This window comes from Dryas octopetala, chromosome 9 (genome assembly GCF_963921425.1).
Source record: "Dryas octopetala chromosome 9, drDryOcto1.1, whole genome shotgun sequence".
Classification (NCBI taxonomy): Eukaryota; Viridiplantae; Streptophyta; class Magnoliopsida; order Rosales; family Rosaceae; genus Dryas; species Dryas octopetala.
This window is the reverse complement of record NC_141374.1, coordinates 2,327,078-2,346,613: the sequence shown is the minus strand read 5'-3', so window position 1 is coordinate 2,346,613 and position 19,536 is coordinate 2,327,078. Positions and strand designations below refer to the sequence as shown.

Below are 19,536 nucleotides of genomic sequence, written 5' to 3'. Positions count from 1 at the left end.
CAGCTAGTTACAGATCATGTGTTGGATAATTTCGTTCATGAGTCTTAAGTTGGCGAGAAACATAGTCTACCACTCTATCAGATTGCATCAACACACATCCTAATCCTCGTAACGATGCATCAGTGTAAACCACATAACATTTCCCTCTTTCCGAAATAATCAATACTGGAGCAGTTGTCAATCAAATTTTTAATTCCTTGAAAGATTTTTCACATTCGTCATTCCAAATAAACTTCACTCATTTCTATGTTAACTTAGTCATCGGTGCCGCTAATCGAGAAAAATTCTTAATAAATCTTCTGTAATAACTGGCCAATCCTAGAAATCTCCTTATCTCTGAAACATTTTCGGGTTGACTCCAATTCATCACTACTTCTACCTTAGATGGATCAACAACAATACCTTCTTGAGAAATCACATGACCTAAAAATTTCACTTTAGTGAGCCAGAATTCACACTTACTGAATTTGGCGAATAACTTATGATCCCTCAATCTCTGCAATGCTATCACCAAATGTTGTGCATGTTCCTCTTCAGTAATTGAGTAGATACGAATATCATCAATAAAGACAATCACAAATGATCAAGATATGGTCGAAATACTCGATTCATTAGATCCATAAATGCGGCTGGTGCATTTGTTAATCCAAAAGGCGTAACTAGATACTCGTAATGTCCATAACGAGTTCTAAAAGCTGTCTTAGGAACATCTTCTGATATAACTGGAAGTTGATGATATCCAGAACGAAGATCAATCTTTGAAAAATACTTGGAACCTCTTAGTTAATCAAACAAATCATCAATCCTAGGGAGTGGATATTTATTCTTCACAGTTACTCGATTCAGTTGACGATAATCAATACACATCCTAAGTGTTCCATCCTTTTTCTTCACAAATAAGGCTGGTGCACCCCAAGGTGACGTACTCGGGCGAATAAATTCCTTCTCTTGTAAGTCTTTAAGTTGTTCTTTAAGTTCCTTTAACTCCGCAGGTGCCATTCTATGTGGAGGTATAGAAATAGGGGTTGTATCTGAATACACTTCGATCGCAAATTGTACTTCTCGTTCTGGTGGTAATCCAAATAAATCCTCCAGAAATACATCACTAAAATCTTTAACCACGGGAAGTTGTTCCATCTGAGAGTTATTCCCGTCCTCAAATGTAAAAGCAGCTAGTATTCTTGGATAATTAGAATCTTTCACACTTAAGAAACATTGGGGCTTAAAAATATCCTTATTTCCACAAAAACTAAAGGTTTCACCTTCCACTGTGGTTACAGTTATTGAATTTCTATCAAAGTCAAGAATAGCTTGGTGTCTCTTAAGCTAATCTCCTCCCAAAATACCATTATACCCAGAAATATCCATTATCAACAAATCAAATACAAGTTTATGACTTAAGAGTTCTACCATACAAAATTTACACACTCTATCAACCTTTACTATAACACCCAATGAAAAACATATAAATTTTGATGGATTCAAAACTTCAGATTCTAATTCAAGAGTAGATGCAAACGATGCAGATAAGAATGAAAGTGTTGCACCAGTATCAAAAAGTATTCTAGCCCAAGAATTGAAAACTGGAAACGTACCTTCCATTGTTTGGTAATCTTCTTGATCTCCTTCAACACCAGAACATTGGCCCTCTCCAGTGTAATTATATTGTTCTTCCATAGCATAAAGATATTGCTCCTCACCCGGAAATTCACTCTGCTGGTCGAGTATAGGATTACTCTGATTTTCGATTACAGGATTAGCAGGATATTCTACTATCGGATCAGCTTGACTTTCCCCTTGTTGAAGTGCAAACACCCTTCCTTAAGTAAACTGTTCTGGTCTTGTTGCTCCTCCTGAGGGTCTAGGTCTAACAGCTCCAAATCGTCCCCCTGGATGGGGTGGTTGTTGACTAGTGGTTAGCCTAGCCCAAATCTGTTGAGGCTGAAAAGGTGCTTGTTCTTGAAATGGTTGTGGAGCACGATACTGTGATGTAGGTGGAGCTCTATACTGAATTTGGGGAGCCTGATATGGAAATTGTGGTGCTCGATACAGTGGTGATTGGGTACTTGGCATTTGGTAAGATGATAATGATGGGCACTGATTATGAATGTCCTACTTGTCCGCAATAATGACAACGTCTTCTATCAAAGTACGGTGCCCTTGGTGGTTGGTAACGGGAAGGACCAAAATTCGGACGCTTACTGCTTTGACCTGCACTTGATGCTCTAACCTCCCACATCCTTTTAACATCTAACATATATTGCTTGTTCAGCGATTAAAGCACAATCGACAACATCTGCATACCTTTCTAACTTCAAAATGGAAACTTTTTCCCTGACAGTTGGTTTGAGACCCTCCTGGAATCGCTTGGCCTTCTTAATTTAACTTGGCACCAACTCTGATGTGAAACACATTAGTTCTTCAACTTTCGCTTGATAGTTTATCACTTATAAATCTCGTTGAGATAGATTGACAAATTCCCTTGCCTTCATATCTTTGATTGTATCAGGGAAATACTTCTCCAGAAAAATTCTCTCGAATCGTGCCCAATTCGTAACTTCCTCCTCTCGAATAATCATTACTGATTCCCACCAATGATATGCTTGTTCTTCCAGGTATGAACAAGCAATAATCACTTTGAATTCTTTTGGAATCCTTTGTTTTTGTAATTTCCTCTTCATCTAGCGAAGCCACTCTTCAGCTATCATATAATCAGGTTCACCCTTAAACACTGGTGGTTTTGACTTTTGGAATTCCCTTTGAATTTTCATAACTCGCTCTTGGGCATCCTCCTGTTGATTCTCTTGAGTTATAGTTCCTCGATAGCACTTGCCATCTCTCATATGACTGCAACCACGTCTAGGTTACTGTAACGCTCCGAACCTCAGCCCTATAAACACACTGAAACTTTGTCATTTAAATCCCATTTTCAAAGAATGAGCCATGCATTTAACATAATAAATAAATACATTTGATAAATCAGAGTGCGAGCCCAAAAATATTTATGTAAAATCACTGTATAAAATCGGTTAAATCAAAATAAAATGGATCTCACTCCCTCGTCTTCTCCTCACTGCCTCCTTAGCCTACTTAACCTGCAAAACACAAACCCTACATCATATCTATGGTGTACCGGGTTATACAACAAACCTGGTAAACTCGAAAACTCGTATGAGTGAAATGACTTAATTAACTAACTTCAATAATTTCCTCAATTTCCATACTCAATAAATAATCCATAATAACATCAAAGTATAAATAATAATTATCTAATCACATAATATATCATTCACCAATGATCCAAGCATCAAGATAATCAATATTCCTCGTTTTCACATCAAATCCCACCAATAATAATAATAAATCATTATGGCAAATCAATTGCCTAATCACCAATTATTTACCTCGACAATAAACATTCCTTCTCTAATTCAACAATTATCCTTAGAGCATCTTTAATATTTCCCAATTAATCCCTTAGCCTCAAATCCTCGTCAATTCATTCTCATGATTCAAATCCTACACTTAGCCTCCTCTAACATAAAACAACAAATCACCCAAAATAGGCAATTCACCCACGGTACTCAACAATATAATCAGATAAGTTTCACTCACAATTTAATCGCGTAAAAAAAACCGAAATTCCCTTGAACGGCAACACGCTCGGATAACAAATCCGGCAGCACAACGGCATCGGGAATAAGATTTCCCGAGCCTATGTACCTGTTAAGACCAGACAACCAAATCAAATACAAAAGGATTCACAAATGGCCGTTCAACGACCGAAATGGGCGGTAACCACCACACACGGTGGCTGCCCAGCCCCAAACAAGACACAAACATCAACAAAAACTCACCAAAAGGACCTAGAAAGGTTCTTAGGACTTCAATTGGGTGGAATTGGGTCAAACAACCATTAACCCGTCGCCAAAAATGGTGGTTTCGATGGTGGCAACGGCGGCACAAACCTAGAAATACCCAAAATCAACCCCAATTAATCCTAATTGCACAATAGAACCTTCAATTGCACAAAAACAACTCGAATTTAAGTCCAATTTCAAGAAATTCGAAATAGGCATAAACCGTAAAATCAAATTTCCAATTTCTCAAAATTGGACGTGCCCACCTTAGAGGAAAGATTACCCATACCTCAATGATCAATTCTCGTAACTGGGTCGACGGTCAAATCTTGCCGGAAATGGCTGAACTCGACGGCGGAAGCCGGCGACTAAGCTTGGCTTTTCTGAGTTGTTTCTGCGCACAGGGGGCACCGGCTGGCGAAGGGAAGCTTAGGGGGTGGGGGGGATGGCCGGCCTAAAGGGATCACGCCAGTGGTCTCGCGCCGCTAGGAAAGTGGTCGGACCACTGCCTCCAGTGGTGAGGCCGCATGCAGAAGAGAAGAGAGAGAGAGAGAGAGAGAGAGAGAGAGAGAGAGAGAGAGAGAGAGAGAGAGAGAGAGAGAGAGAGAGAGATTGGGGCCGGGCAAGGGTGGTCGACGTTAGGGGGTGCTCGCCGGAGGTCGAGGTCGGCGGGGTGGCCGGGGATGATGGCTGGGAGGGGGATGTGTACAAGCGGAGGGAGGTGCGAGAGAGAGAGAGAGAGAGAGAGAGAGAGAGTGTACGGGAGGAGAGAGAAAAAAATGAGGAGAGAGAGTGATTTTGGGTTTTTAAAACCCATCTCACTAAATTTACAAAATTACCCCTCACTTCAAACGCTTATAACTTTCAAACCGTAACTTGGATCGACGCATGCTACGTGTCTACGAACTCGTGGACTCGAGACCTATCTAACGTGCCCAAAATCAAAGACGAAAGCCCACTAACTTTAAAAGTCAATTTTTGTGTCAAGCCCAATTTTAAAACAAAAATTAAAAATTAAATTGAAACCTTTTTAAATTCCAAATAAATTCCTAAAATCCTTAAAATAAATTCTTAAAATATTTTAAATAAATCTTTGAAAAAATACGGGGTCTCACAGTTACCATTTATGTTCTCATTCGGAATTCCTTGTCTTTCCGCCATCTTTTAAGAGGATTAAATAGATAACTAATTTTAAAATTTAAATAAAGATTTTCTAAACAATTCTGTAAATTACTTGGAAATAAAATTCATCAAATAAATAACATGAATAAAATTAATAATAAAGAAATAAACAACAAAATATACATATTATATATCACACAACGATTCAAAATAATTTACATACCATAGTAAACTTTTACAAAAATACAAACAACGTTCAACTAACTTCACTACTCTAAGATCTAGTACTTATTTTCTATTACCAGAACTTCATGTCCTTCCTCTAGACCTAGCAGAAGTTGCATCACTCTCATTGTCACTCGAAGCTCTAGGTCCTACTTTCGAGCCTCGAGATTCGACTTCTCTCGAATATCCTATGGAAATAGATTCAGACTCTACTGGTTGTTCAGGATCTTTACTTGGATCCTTTCTTCAGTAGATGCTCCTTGAACTGGAACTAGAGGTAACTGTAATCCAGCTAGTGGCCACTCCGGCTAGTGATCTCCCTCTTGTTCTACTAGATACTAAACTTGTTCTTCATAAAGATCAGGATTATTATATCGTCTATTTGTCTCCTTAGAAGTATCCTTTTTATTTTGGATACGATATCCTACTTCTGCCTTTGCCAATTCACTAGAATAGAAAGGTTTATGGTTTCCAACATCTCTAATTTCCTTCCGTAGATTAAGGGTTGCTTGTCGATCAATTTCTTCCTCATGTTTCTGTGGATTCAGGGGAGTTATACCTTGTCATCCCATATGGTATCCTCCCCAAGTGTCGTCAGCATCAAAAGAGTCCATCTTACCTATATTAATTCCAAAAATAATAACATTAAAACCAATCTCCAAAATACAGTCATAACTTAACCAAAATATCTCCAATCAAAACACTTCAAATTTCAAGTCTTAATAACATTCTAATTCCAACAACAAACTAAACTCCAAACTTTTCTCTTAACACACAATTCAAGCCTAAGATTCTTTTAAACCTTATGCTCTGATACCAACTTGTCATGCCCCAATCCGTAATTAAGAACTAATTACGAATTAAGGTGTGAATCATACTCTAATTATAGAATTAACTTCTATAACTAGAATATGATGGAGAATAATAAAATAAAATAAGAAAAACTATATATTATTAACATACCATACTGAATTCAAGCTTAGTTTACAACACACAACCTGTTTCAGTAACTTAAGTTTAACAGAACTTCCAAAATAAAACGAAACTAAACTTCAAAGTCTGTTCACACTTATTTACACAAACTTTTTCTTCTTACTTCTTCTAAAGGTTCTGATCATCAGTATTTGAACCTGCAAAGTCTATAAGGGGGTAAGGTCTAACCAATGGCTCAGTAGGGACATTTCACCTTAACATGCAAAATTAATTATATTGAATCTCAATGAATCATACAACATGGTGCAGACAATATATATTTAATAATATTATAGATGCATGAATCTTATGCTGCACTTCCTTTATTTAAACCCTTAAAAAGTAAATTGCATCACATCTTCACTTCAGTCACAACTGAAATGCAAGATATCCTAACTTCGGTCGCAACTGAAGGTCCCAATGCGTGTTGGGAAAAAGATAGTTTTATCAGTCGCAACTGAAAGGGCGTTTCTCCCCACGCATTTATGAATTTAAATTTGACACCCAATCCCATCTCACCACTGTAAACTTCAATTCATAATGAATTATGCTTCCAATTCATAGTGAATTATGCTTCACATTCAAATAAATGTCACATTCAAATAATTGCACATAATTATATATAATAATTAATTTATTTATATCGTGCTCAAATAATTCAAATAATTCATATAAGTCACATATTAGCACACATATTGCATTTTTCAACTAACATTCAATAAAATCAAATTTTTTTTGCAGTTTAAGGTTCCCCAGATCCCTCTACCTCGAAAACAAGCTTAATCCGCCGCTAGAAATAGCCTCGTATCTCCGGGTCGTTCTTCGAACCTAATCCCGTACAAGAATATCACAATTAATTACGGAATAAAAATCGCTCACTCTCTAATTCTAGTGTGTGTAGTGAAAACACTAAGTTAGGGGTCTCGAATCGCAAAACGGAGGACACCATCGGACTCGGAATCGAAAATGCAGTGGAGGGGGACTTTCCCTGGTCACCGGAGCCGCCGCACACGCCGGTGGTGCGAGTGGTGGTCTGGTGGCACTGTTCATCATCTTCAACCTTGCTGCCAGTTTTCGCTTATTTTTTTTTTAACTTTAGCTCGCTGTTTACCCTATCAAATCAACTCCAAATGGAGCAAAATTGTACTAGGTTTAAAGCTCTACAACTCCTCTTTACAACCATCCAAAGAACACTTAAAACAGATCTCTACAACTCAAGTTATAAGGTCTCAAAGTAGACTACCTGAACACTGTCAAAATTTGCAGTAAACTCGATCATTTTTCTTCAATTTCACCATCCAAATCAGGTCCTAAGGCTAATAAATGATAAATTATAACTTAAACCTGAACCTAAATCAAAGGAAACACAATCAAATGAATTAAAATTCAAAAAAACTCAAAACTGAAAATTTGTTCTCTACATCTGTAACGACCCGACCTAAAGTTGACTTTTAAAAATAATGGACTTTCGTTTTTGACTTTGGGCACGTTGGAAAGGTCTCGAGTCCACGAGTTCGTAGACACGCGGCACGCGTCAATCGGAGCTACGATTTGAAAGATAGGAGCATTTGAAGGAAAGGGCAATTTTGTAATTTTGTAGGAGTGGGTTTTAAATACCCAAAATCCAGAAATTTCTGGACATTTTTTTTCTCTCTCCTCTCTCTCCGATCCTCTCCTTCTCCCGCGTGCCTCACTCTCTCACTCTCGCCGCCACCGCCACCGGCGCGTGTGGGCGCGTGCGGCGGCGACTGGGATCGGGCTTTGTCTCCCCGCCATCGCCGTCCCTCCCTCCTCCTTCCCCTGGCCTCCCCTTGCTCCGGCAACCATCGGCGACAGAGAAATGACGCGAGACAGAGAAGTTGTCCTCGCCGGCGATCTGTGTTTTCCGACAGAGTTGCGGCGCCGGACCACCTGGGTTCTCTTCCGCAGGCCACGGCGAGTCTTCCCATGCCCTTCCCTCACGCCGGTAACGCTCCACGACGACGATTCGACGCCACAAGGGATGCGGCTGCACCACCACGATTGCACTGTTCCGGCAGAAATTGGATGGCCGGACCTACTGGGCTTTGTTCCCCTCGTCGTGGTGAGTTCAACCATGGTCTCCGTTCGTCCATACGAGGCTCCACGACGGAGCAATGAGCTCGGGAAGCCAAGCCAGCCGCCGGCTTCCGCCGCCGATTTCGGCCATTTCCGGCGAGATTTGGCCGTCGGTCCAGTTGTCAAAAATGATCTTCGAGGTACGGGCTATCTTTCCCCTAAGGTGTGTTTTCCCAATTTTGAGAAATTGAAAATTTGATTTTAGGGTGTTTGTTATATTTCGAATTTCTTGAAATTGGACTTGAATTTGGGTGGATTTTGTGCAATTGAAGGTTTTATTATGCAATTAGGATTAATTGGAGTTGAATTTGAGTATTTCTAGGTTTGTGCCGCCGCTGCCACCGTCGGCCCCGCCCCTCGTGGCGGCGGGTTGGATGGTTTCTTGTATTTTTCCACTTCCTTAGAGTTCTAGTAGCTTAATTTTAAGTTCGGTGACTATCTGGGGTTATTTTTGTGTGTTGTTAATGGCCGGGCAGCCACCGTGTGTGGTGGTTGGCCGCTTGTTTCGGTTGTTTGACAGCTAGTTAAAGAATCTATTGTATATTGTTGGTTGTCTGGTCTTAACAGGTACATGGGCTCGGGAAATCTTATTCCCGATGCCGTTATGCTGCCGGATTTGGTATCCGAGCAATGGCACCGTGAAGGGTATTTCGGTCTTTTACGTAGTTAAATTGTGAGTGAAACTTATCTGCTTATATTGTAGAGTACCGTGGTTTAATTGTCTGTTTTATGGATTTGCTGCTTTACGTTAGAGAAGACTAGGTGTAGGATTTTGAGTTAGGAGAATGAATTGATGAGGATTTGAGGTTAGGAAATTATTTAGGAATTATAGGGTTACCCGAGAATAATTGCTGGATTAGAGAAGAAACACTTATTGTCGAGGATTAATGAAAATGATTAGGTAATTATCTTACAGAATAATCAAGTTACTTTTGAGGAAGCATTTGGTATGATTTGGGTGATAAACAAGTGAAAGGTCATGAGCAAGAATCAATTTCGGAAGGGATTCCTTGATTCGGCATAGTTCGGAGTAAACTGAGAGTAAATGTTTAAAGAATAAATTGTCTGACAACAAGTGTTGATGATGATGCATATGTAGAGATGAATCTGAGGAGTAATACATGGGGGATTTATACATTGTGAAACAAGGATGGTTATGAGATGGTTATGAGAATGTTGTGACTTAAGTTGTGTGAGAAATCCTGCCTGCTCGTGCATTGATTCGCTCTGCATGAGAAGTGGCGAGCATTCCTGCCTGCTCGTGCATAGATTCGCTCTGCACGAGAAGTGGCGAGCATCCTGCCTGCTCGTGCATAGATTCGCTCTGTACGAGAAGTGGCGAGCATCCTGCCTGCTCGTGCATTGATTCGCTCTGCATGAGAAGTGGCGAGCATTCCTGCCTGCTCGTGCATAGATTCGCTCTGTACGAGAAGTGGCGAGCATCCTGCCTGCTCGTGCATTGATTCGCTCTGCATGAGAAGTGGCGAGCATTCCTGCCTGCTCGTGTATAGATTCGCTCTGCACGAGAAGTGGCGAGCATACCTGCCTGCCCGTGCATCGATCCGCTCTGCATGGGAAGTGGCGAGCGATTTACAGTTTGTGGCGTAAGATTTCAGTTTGTGGGGCATTTTGAGAAATGAAATTACATCAGTAAATATTTTAATGACAGTTTCAGTAGAGCTAGCTTTGTGTTTTTATTTCAGTTATTTTAACAGTTTTACAACTTGAAAATACTATTTATTCTTCAGAGTTCGAATCACAGTTTTGAGATGACTTAAAAATGGATTTGAAAGAAGAGATGGATTTGAGAAATAGTTTTAAAGTTGGAGGGTTTCAAAGAGCGGCGTGAGTGAGATTAGGAGGATTTCAAAGAGCGTCGTGAGTGAAATTGGATAAATGTTTGTTTATACCGTGTATTGTATGGCTTTTGTTCGTTAGGACTTGGGCTGGTTAGAACTTGGTAAGGTTTAGGCTTAAAGCTTGAGAAGGGAAGCGAGGGTGATTATGTCGTGAGGTTATTCATTAGGATGTGAATGTTTGAGGTTGATGTTGAGGTTGATAGTAACGATTAGGCAATTGATTTGTAAGAATGTTTTATTATTATTATTGATGAGATTAAATGTGCATATGAGGAGTTTTTTTTGATTATCTTGATGCTTGGATGGTTGGTGGTGGAATGTTTTGTGATTAAGTAATTATGGATATTTTGCGGATTGTTTTTGAGTTTGGGGATCGAGAAAATTATTGAGGACAATTATTATGTCATTTCACTCATACGAGCTCTAGTGAGCCTACCGGGTTGTTGTATAACCCGGTACACCATGGATGTGGTGTAGGATGATGTTGTTTAGGTTGAGCAGGCTGAGGAAGCAGTGGGGAGAAGACGAGGCAGTGGGACCCAGAGAGATTTGTTTAATTGTTTTTACTCAGTGGTTTGTTTAAAATGTTTTGACAGAATTATATTTACTTATGTTGTTGTGCATGGCTCAAAAGTAAGAGAAAAAAAAAGATTTAACACTTTGATGTTCAGTATTTTCATGGGCCCGAGGTTCGGGGCGTTTCAACATCCCAACCTGAAAATCCTTCACTTCTCCTTCAACTTATGTGGTCTTTATGCTTCAATAAACAACTCCAACAACTATCTAAACCTACCAAAACAGACTTTACAACTTAAAATCGAAATAACTGAAAACAGAGTATCCATGAAAAATTGAAAATTACCTTCACTTTTTCTCCTTTTCTTTACACCCCCAGGCGCCGATTACCCCCCAGCCTACTCTCTCTCTTCATTCTTCTCTCTCTCTTCCCGTGTTCTCTCCCTCTCCCGCACACCTCAATGCGCTGCACCACCACGACAAGAAAAATCACGCCGTCGGCCTCATCTCCCAGTCGCCAACCTCTGACGAGCCTCACCCGACGTCGACCACCTCCCCCGGCCACTCCTCCAGCCAGCCCAGCCCCACGCTCACAGTAACGACGCCAGAGACACTCCTCTGTCTCGCCGGATTCCGGCCGAATCCCAGCCCCTTTCATCCCTATTTTTGGTGAGATTTCTTCCCTTTCCATTGAGTTTTCATTTCCCTAAACTTTTGTTGATTAATTTCGAGTAATTGGGAAATTGAAAATTCTGGGTTTTTGAACCCATTTCGGGTTGTTCTTTAATTTTCGGACTAGAGGGCTATTTTTGTTTTTATGAATAATAAATTCTATTCCTAGGAACCCCAATTGTGGTTTAAGATTGAAGGATTGAGTGGGTTTGAGGAATTAGGCATTTTTTGGCAAAAAATTTGTTTTGGGGCAATCACTTTGGGTGGCACTTTTGGTAAATTCGAACCCCAATGTAAATTCATGACTAAGGGATTATTAGTGGAAAAATTGGTGTGAATTGTTGGTTTTGGATGTGTCGATTATTATTAGAGAAAAACGAAGTTATTTTAAAACTAGTTTGAGACCTTGTTAATACCGATTTCCACTCTTCGACGAGCTCTCTGAATCGAAGTGAGCCTCAGACAAGTTTCTTTTTAAGTTTGGGATTTGTTTTGGATCTTTGGGTGAACTTGGGCTGAGCTGGAGAACTTTTAGAGTGTTTACGTAGGTGTTTTAAGTCTACGCGTGGATGCTGTGAACCGTCGAGTTAGAATAAGAGTCGGGTGTGACGTTAAGTTGAGTACACATGTACATTTAAGTGTCTCGAGTCGGAACTAATTGTATTTCTTTGATTGTTTTTTCTAGGTGACACGACTGTGACTCGTGACGATCCGGCGGAGGATCGAAGCTAAGGCTATTTCTGTGAGTGGACTTTTATTTTTGAAAATGTTTATGGAAGTTTATAATTTAAATTATACATGTTTTCTAGTTATTGTTTGAGAAATAAGGATATTTGAATTGATGGTTTAATCCTTAGTGAGTTATGAAAATCATATCATTTCAATTATTTTATAATGTCGATTTTAATCGGGATTTGATGTTTGGATTGGAAAATGTTTGACTTTTAAAACAATATACAAGTGGTCGTTTTAGCATAATTTTTATATATTCATTTTTCTTGAACGAGAGGTTCTTGACATTTATTACCACTCTTTTTATTATGTTTATCACTTATTTTATTTCGGACCTGTTGTGAGAAAGGTGGAATTGAGATTTATATCGATTTATTATTTCGTTTTGAAAAGTTTTGAAAAAGGTTTTGGGGAAGTTGACATTCTAAGTAAAAGCTATGTGGTTTGTCAAATTGTTGTTGGTTTTCAAAGCACCTTTGCAGTATCCTTCAGGTTATCAGATAAATAGGTCTTTGCGACCCATCACGGCATACATATAGGCTTGGGCCGTATGTCGGGATGCTTCGCCCTTTGGGGGCCGCTCTGCGTGCACGTACGACCAGGATTGCCTGCACGTGTTGGATTTTACTCCACACGTGTGTATGGCCAGGATATTGCCTGCACGTGTTAGATTTTACTCCACGCGTGTGTATGGCCAGAATATTACCTGCCTGTGCGATTGTGAGATCCCGTATTTTTCAAAGTTTTATTCTAAATACTTGGAGAATTTATTTTGATCATTTTAAGAAATTATTTGGAAATTAAAAAGGTTTTGGATTTATTTTAAATTTTGTTTTAAACTGGAATGGGATTGATCCAAAGTTGACTTTTAAAATTAGTAGGTTTTTGATTTTGACTTGGGGTCTGTTGAATAGATCTCGAGTCCACGAGTTCAGAGACACGTAGCACGCGTCGTTTCGAGTTACGGTTTGAAAGATACGGACATGTGAAGTGAGGGGCAATTTTGTAAATTATAAAAATGTGTTTTAAATACCCAAAACCAGAAAAATTTTCCTGATTTTTTTTTCTCTCTCTAGAATTTTCTAGTAATTTCTCTCTCCCCTTTTTATCACTTCTCCCCGACTCTCTCTCTCGGTCTCCTCTTCCCTCTCTGCGCACGGCCAGCTCCGGTGAGAACTCACCTTCGCCGGCCAACCCACGACGGCCGAAGGCCACTGACGTGACCCCTAGCCGCCGGCCATCCTCCCTCGAGTCCTCCTTGCACCGGCGAGCTCTCCCACGCGCAGAAACAGCCGAGAGAAATCACAGCTCACCGTCGGCGATGTCATCTTTCCGGCGACGACGGGACACCGGACCTACTGGGTCCTCTTCCTCTCACCACGGCGAGTTCAACCATGGGCCCCGTTCATCCAGACGACGCTCCACGACGGAGCAATGAGCTCGGGAAGCCAAGACAGCCGCCGGCTTCCGCCGCCGATTCCGGCGTTTCCGGCGATAATTGGCCATCGATCCAGTTGACAAAATCGATCCTCTAGGTACGGGTAATCTTTCCCCTAAGGTGTTGATGTTCAATTTTAAGATTTTAGAAATTCGATTTTGGGGTTTATGTTATTTTCGAATATCTTGAAATTGGACTCAAATTCGTGTTGTTTTTGTGCAATTAAAGGTTCTATTATATGATTAGGATTGTTTGGAGTTGAATCTGGGTATTTTTAAGTTTGTGCCGCCGCTGCCACCGTCGGCTCCGCCACTTGTGGCGGCGGGTCGGGTGATTTCCTTGTCAATCAACCTCCCCAGGACACCTAGAGGCCAATTCTAGGGTTTTTTTGCGTATTGGTGAGTGTTTGTGTGTTGTTAAGGGCCGTGCAGCCACCGTACGTGGTGGTTACCGCCCATTTCGGCTGTTGAACGGCCAAGATGTAAATCCTATATATCGAATTGTTGGTTGTCTGGTCTTAACAGGTACCTTGGCTCGGGAGAATTTGTAACCCGATGCCATTTCAATTATAGAACCCGAAATCCGGAACCTGAAATCTTAATTTGGTCATTTTACGTAACCCTTGAGAAACGGAACGGAACGTGATTAAAGATATTGAGAATACCTTGTTCTTATTTACCTAAATTAAATTGAAAAGATAATTGTGGGAAGTGAATAGGTATTACAGTGTTGACATGTTGACATAAATGGACAAACCCCAGAACTTGTTCGGATGACGTTTTTGTGCTGTTAGTGCACTATATGAATTGCTAAGGATTGACCATTTGATTGATGATGTTTTACTATTGATTTGATGAGTGGATTTTTCTTTTGCTTGCAAAGCTTATGGGTTTTATGTTTTTTTTAAATTACCTTTGAAATTCTGAGTTAAATAATGAAATAATGAATTGAGTGAAGTCCGTTTTGCATTAATAAATATTTTAATGGATTGAATTATATGCCATGTTGATCTAAAGGTTATTAAACAATTAAACAAATTATTTAATAGGCCGTCTAAGTACCCACCGGTTATTAAGTAGGTCTTTGGGACCCATCACGGCACACACATAGGCTTTGGGCCGTGTGCCGGGATGCCTCGCCCTTTGGGGGTAGTCTACGTGCACGTGCGACACTTTGGCTTATTGTACGACGGCGATTCGACGGTACAATGGCCACCGTAAGTCCACTTGTATGACGGCGATTCGACGGTACAAGGGACACCCTAAATCCGCTCGCATGACAGCGTTGCGACGGTGTGGGTGGAAGGGCAATCTAAGTGCACGTATGACATTGTGGCTTCTTGTATGACGGCGATTCGACGGTACAAGGGCCACCATAAGTCCACTTGTATGACGGCGATTCGACGGTACAAGGGACACCCTAAATCCACTCGCATGACGGCGTTGCGACGGTGTGGGTGGAAGGGCAATCTAAGTGCACGTATGACATTGTGGCTTCTTGTATGACGGCGATTCGACGGTACAAGGGCCACCATAAGTCCACTTGTATGACGGCGTTGCGACGGTACAAGGGACACCGTAAGTCCACTCGTATGACGGCGATGCGACGGTACGGGTGGAAGGTTATATAGACGGTCCACTTGGTGCGACGGTCTTGTACGGTACCAATGTGGAGCCTGTCAATTGGGTACTTATATGGCCAACGTTATTACAAAAAAAATTTATTAGATAAAAACATTTTTAGTTATTCTTTTTATCAGTTCAAAACGTATTTTTTAAAAATTTGGGGGTTTTCAAAGAGAATGAGTAGTATTTATAAAATGGTTTTCAAATGAAAAGAGTTTTAAAGGTCAAAGTTTCAGTGTATTTATGGGCCCGAGGTTCGGGGCGTTACAGAATGGTATCAGAGCTAGACCCGGCCGGATGTGTGCGGATTGCAAGACCCAGGGACCAAGAACCTGAGTGGGCGACTGTGCGAGGCAGTGGCGAGCTACCAGGTGAGGAGAAGTGAGCGATCCCACACTGCCCGGGTGAGGAATTGTGATGTTACAGAAGGTTTGAGAAACCAGTTTGAGAAAAATGTTGAAGAAAGAAAATGATTTTCAAGTGATTTTAGAAAAGTATTTTAATGAGCCAAGTAAATGTTTTGGAAAAGTTTCTCCTGCTGGACTGTCGTCTCCTTGTTTGCTCCTCGGTGGGTTCAAAATGGTATGAGATTTATTTTGCCTTGTTATTAGTTTGCAGATAAAGTGTTCACCGTTTTATTAATATGGAAGAACATTAGTTATAAATGATTTGAGTATTTTGAAATTGACCACTGAGTTTACTGGTGAGTGAACGAAAAAGAGAAAGTGATTATGTTAATGACAAACATGTAAGATATCTATGCTGAGTTGTTTCCAAGTGAGTATAGGTATTACTCATATAAATTGCTGTTACTGTGTGATACATTGATGTGAATTTGGTGTGCCTGGAATTTGGTTGTTTGATTGAATTGATGCGGTTTTGGTTATGATGTTGGTGTTCGAGATTATTTTAGAATGATATCAATTGTTGGTAATATAGAATGGTTGCATGGGATTAAATTGAGAAATTGAATTCTTGAGATTATTTGAGTATTGGATTATGTAATATAAGATTATTTGATATTGTGAACTACTCGGTATCTTAAAGAATTGATTTGAAAAGAAGTAGTGCATTGATATTTGATTTCACTTGATAAGTGAAATCAAATATGGGGGTAGATTTAATACGATTAACGTGAGTGTTACGTTTGCGATGCTTGTATTACAATTTGGGTCGTACTCGTGAGGATTTCTTTTTGATAATCAGTAATTGCGGAATTGAGAGTGCATTGTTAAATGTTTCAGTACTTCGTTTGAAGCCCAATCGAGGAAATCAAGTTGGAATTTTATGGAATTTAACGTTATTATAATTATAAATTTCCCTAGAGATTAAGTATCGAAGTTGTGACACAGTGAAGCTTAGTTAAACTTTGATGGTTTACAATAAGGATGGCGAATGATAGATGCTTGTGTATTAGGATAAAGATATTATAATAACGATTAAGGGATAAATAAATTGTTTTTATTTTGGAAGTCTAGTGAGGACAATGAAGGAATTTGAGTAGAGAGAGACGTGACTTAAAGGGATGATAGGAGAAATTAGAAGGTGGTAGGCATATGGAAAGCAAGAGATTTAAGTAAGGGTTGATATTAGAAGAAGAAGGATATCACAAAGCGATGACATATGAAGTGATGTTTTTATTTAAAAGAGTAAGCTTGAAATTGTTGTAATTCCACTAATCTAGCTTTCTTAACTTGGGGCATGTGATTACTCAATGGATTGATGATGACTTATGGATGGTAATGAGGAGAAAGACCATTTTAGAGACATAAGTATCTTGTGATGGAAGTCTGGGTAGTTGGAGTCGAAATATACCTGAATACATCACACATTGCTAAGGAAATGGTAGGAGCTTGAGGGTGACCCCTTAGTTCACGATCAGAATTTATTTCTCATTTTCATGGATACGTAAGGAATGGTGTGGAAGATGTAGTAATTAACGACACTTGAAGTCGCGATCATATTTTATGTTGGAATATATATTTGTTTTGGCGAATTTATTTATCATGGGCGAAGTTATGTGGTTAAACTAAAGGGAATTTAATCGATTAAGAGTATCCTTTGTTTTGTGTTCGATGAAATAATAGGAAGAGTCAAATTTATTATGGGATTTTATAACTTCCTAGTGGAAATTTTCGTTTGTGACAAGAATGATAATTTGGGTAAAACTAATGTTAATAGCATGTTTATTGTTTGGAATGAGGATACATTATTAATAATTATGGGCAGCTCTGGGTGTTATCATTGTGGACGGATGAGCCATTTTATGAGGGTGTGCCCGATGCTACAACCGGGTGATGGAGGATCTTCGGGATCGGTCCCCCTACAGGGACAAACTTCAGGGGCCCAAAGTTAGGGGCAGAGAGCAGTGGAGACTACGGGTACTACGTCTGGTAGTGGTGCTTAGTACAGCCATGCTAGTAGAGGTGGAGGACAGCAGAGGGGCCAGCCAGGATGCCCCAGAGCCCAGGGTAGAGTCTTCGCCATGACGCAGCAGGACGCTTTGGCTTCACCGGATGTCATCATGGGTACGTTATCCATCTTTGGGCATAATACAATATTTTTGATAGACTCTGGGACACACACACACTCTTGCGTGTCATGTATTCTCGTTTGATTTTTGATAAGAGATAAACTTTCTCGATTTGTGGGTTAGAGTTGTTTTCAAATGGTCTAAAGGTTTTTAATTGATTTACTTCGTAATGATTTTATTCTTCAAAACTTTATCTAGGGTCTGGCGTTCTACCACATTTTCAAGTTTTTATTTTTGAGGCTTACTTAATTTATTCAGGGTCGTTGTAGAATGATCCCCTTAGCTTAAATGTCCTTGGTTTTCTTGAAACGGAAGGAAATGCCAAAGTCACGCATATTTTAACTTATGGTTGCTGAAAGAAGGTTTGATTTGATGGGCGATAAGAAGTTTGCAACTATAATTCACTTAAATTAAAATTTTCTACTAAATTTTGAGGACGAAATTTTTGTAAGGGGGGAAGGTTGTAACGACCCGACCCAAATTTCCACTAGAAATTTAAATTTTTATTTAACTATGTTTTTAAGAGGTTTTTTTTTTTTTTTAAAGGATGTTGAATTGTATTTTAAAGATTTTGAGATTTATTTGGAAAATAAAAAGGGTTTTGATTTAAATTTAAATTTTTGTTTTAATTTGGGGCTTTACCCAAAGTTGACTTTTAAAATAAATGGGTTTTCGATTTTGACTTTGGGTCCGTTGATAGGTTTCGAGCCCACGATTTCATAGACACGTAGCACGCGTTGATCCGAGTTACGGTTTGAGAGATATAGACGTTTGAAGCGAGGGGCAATTTCGTAAAATTGACAAATTGGGTTTTAAAAATTTAAAATCAGATTTTTTTTAAAGGAGTTTCTCTCTCTCTCTCTAGAACATTCTTTCCCTCTCCTTTTATTTCTCTCTCTCCCTGGCACTCTCTCCCTCTCCACTTCCGCACCCCTCCCCTGCGCGCACCAACCCCAGCCATCCCCACTCACCATCGTCGGCCACCCTGCTGGCCTCGACCTCCGGCGAGCACACCCCCCAGGCGCCGATTACCCCCCAGCCTACTCTCTCTCTTCCCGTGTTCTCTCCCTCTCCTACACACCTCACTGCGTAGCACCACCACGATAAGAAAAATCACACCGCCAACCTCCTCTCACAGTCGCTAACCTCCGACGAGCCTCCCCCGACGCGGACCACCTCCCCCGGTCACTCCTCCAGCCAGCCCAGCCCCACGCGCACAGTAACGATGCCAGAGACACTCCTCTGTCTCGCCGGATTCCGGCCGAATCCCAGCCCCTTTCATCCCTATTTTTGGTGAGATTTCTTCCTTTTCCATTGAGTTTTCATTTCCCTAAACTTTTGTTGATTAATTTCGAGTAATTGGGAAATTGAAAATTCTGGGTTTTTGAACCCATTTCGGGTTGTTCTTTAATTTTCGGACTAGAGGGCTATTTTTGTTGTTATGAATAATAAATTCTATTAATTCCTAGGAACCCCAATTGTGGTTTAAGATTGAAGGATTGAGTGGGTTTGAGGAATTAGGCATTTTTTGGCAAAAAATTTGTTTTGGGGCAATCACTTTGGGCGGCACTTTTTGGTAAATTCGAACCCCATTGTAAATTCATGACTAAGGGATTATTAGTGGACAAATTGGTGTGAATTGTTGGTTTTGGATGTGTCGATTATTGTTAGAGAAAAACGAAGTTATTTTAGAACTAGTTTGAGACCTTGTTAATACCGATTTCCACTCTTGGACGAGCTCTCCGAATCCAAGTGAGCCTCAGACAAGTTTCTTTTTAAGTTTGGGATTTGTTTTGGATCTTTTGAAAGGACCGCCCCCGGATTCCACCCTGAAACCCGAAGAGGTCCTGCGGGAATCCAAAATCAAGGAAAATCCTACCGAAAA

General features: G+C 40.1%; 1 pseudogene; it reads right to left on the bottom strand.

Annotated features, from left to right (window-relative positions):
* Window positions 1–2,243: 2,243 nt before the first annotated feature.
* Window positions 2,244–2,843, bottom strand: LOC147273151 (uncharacterized; annotated as a pseudogene).
* Between the last annotated feature and the right edge of the window lie 16,693 nt (window positions 2,844–19,536).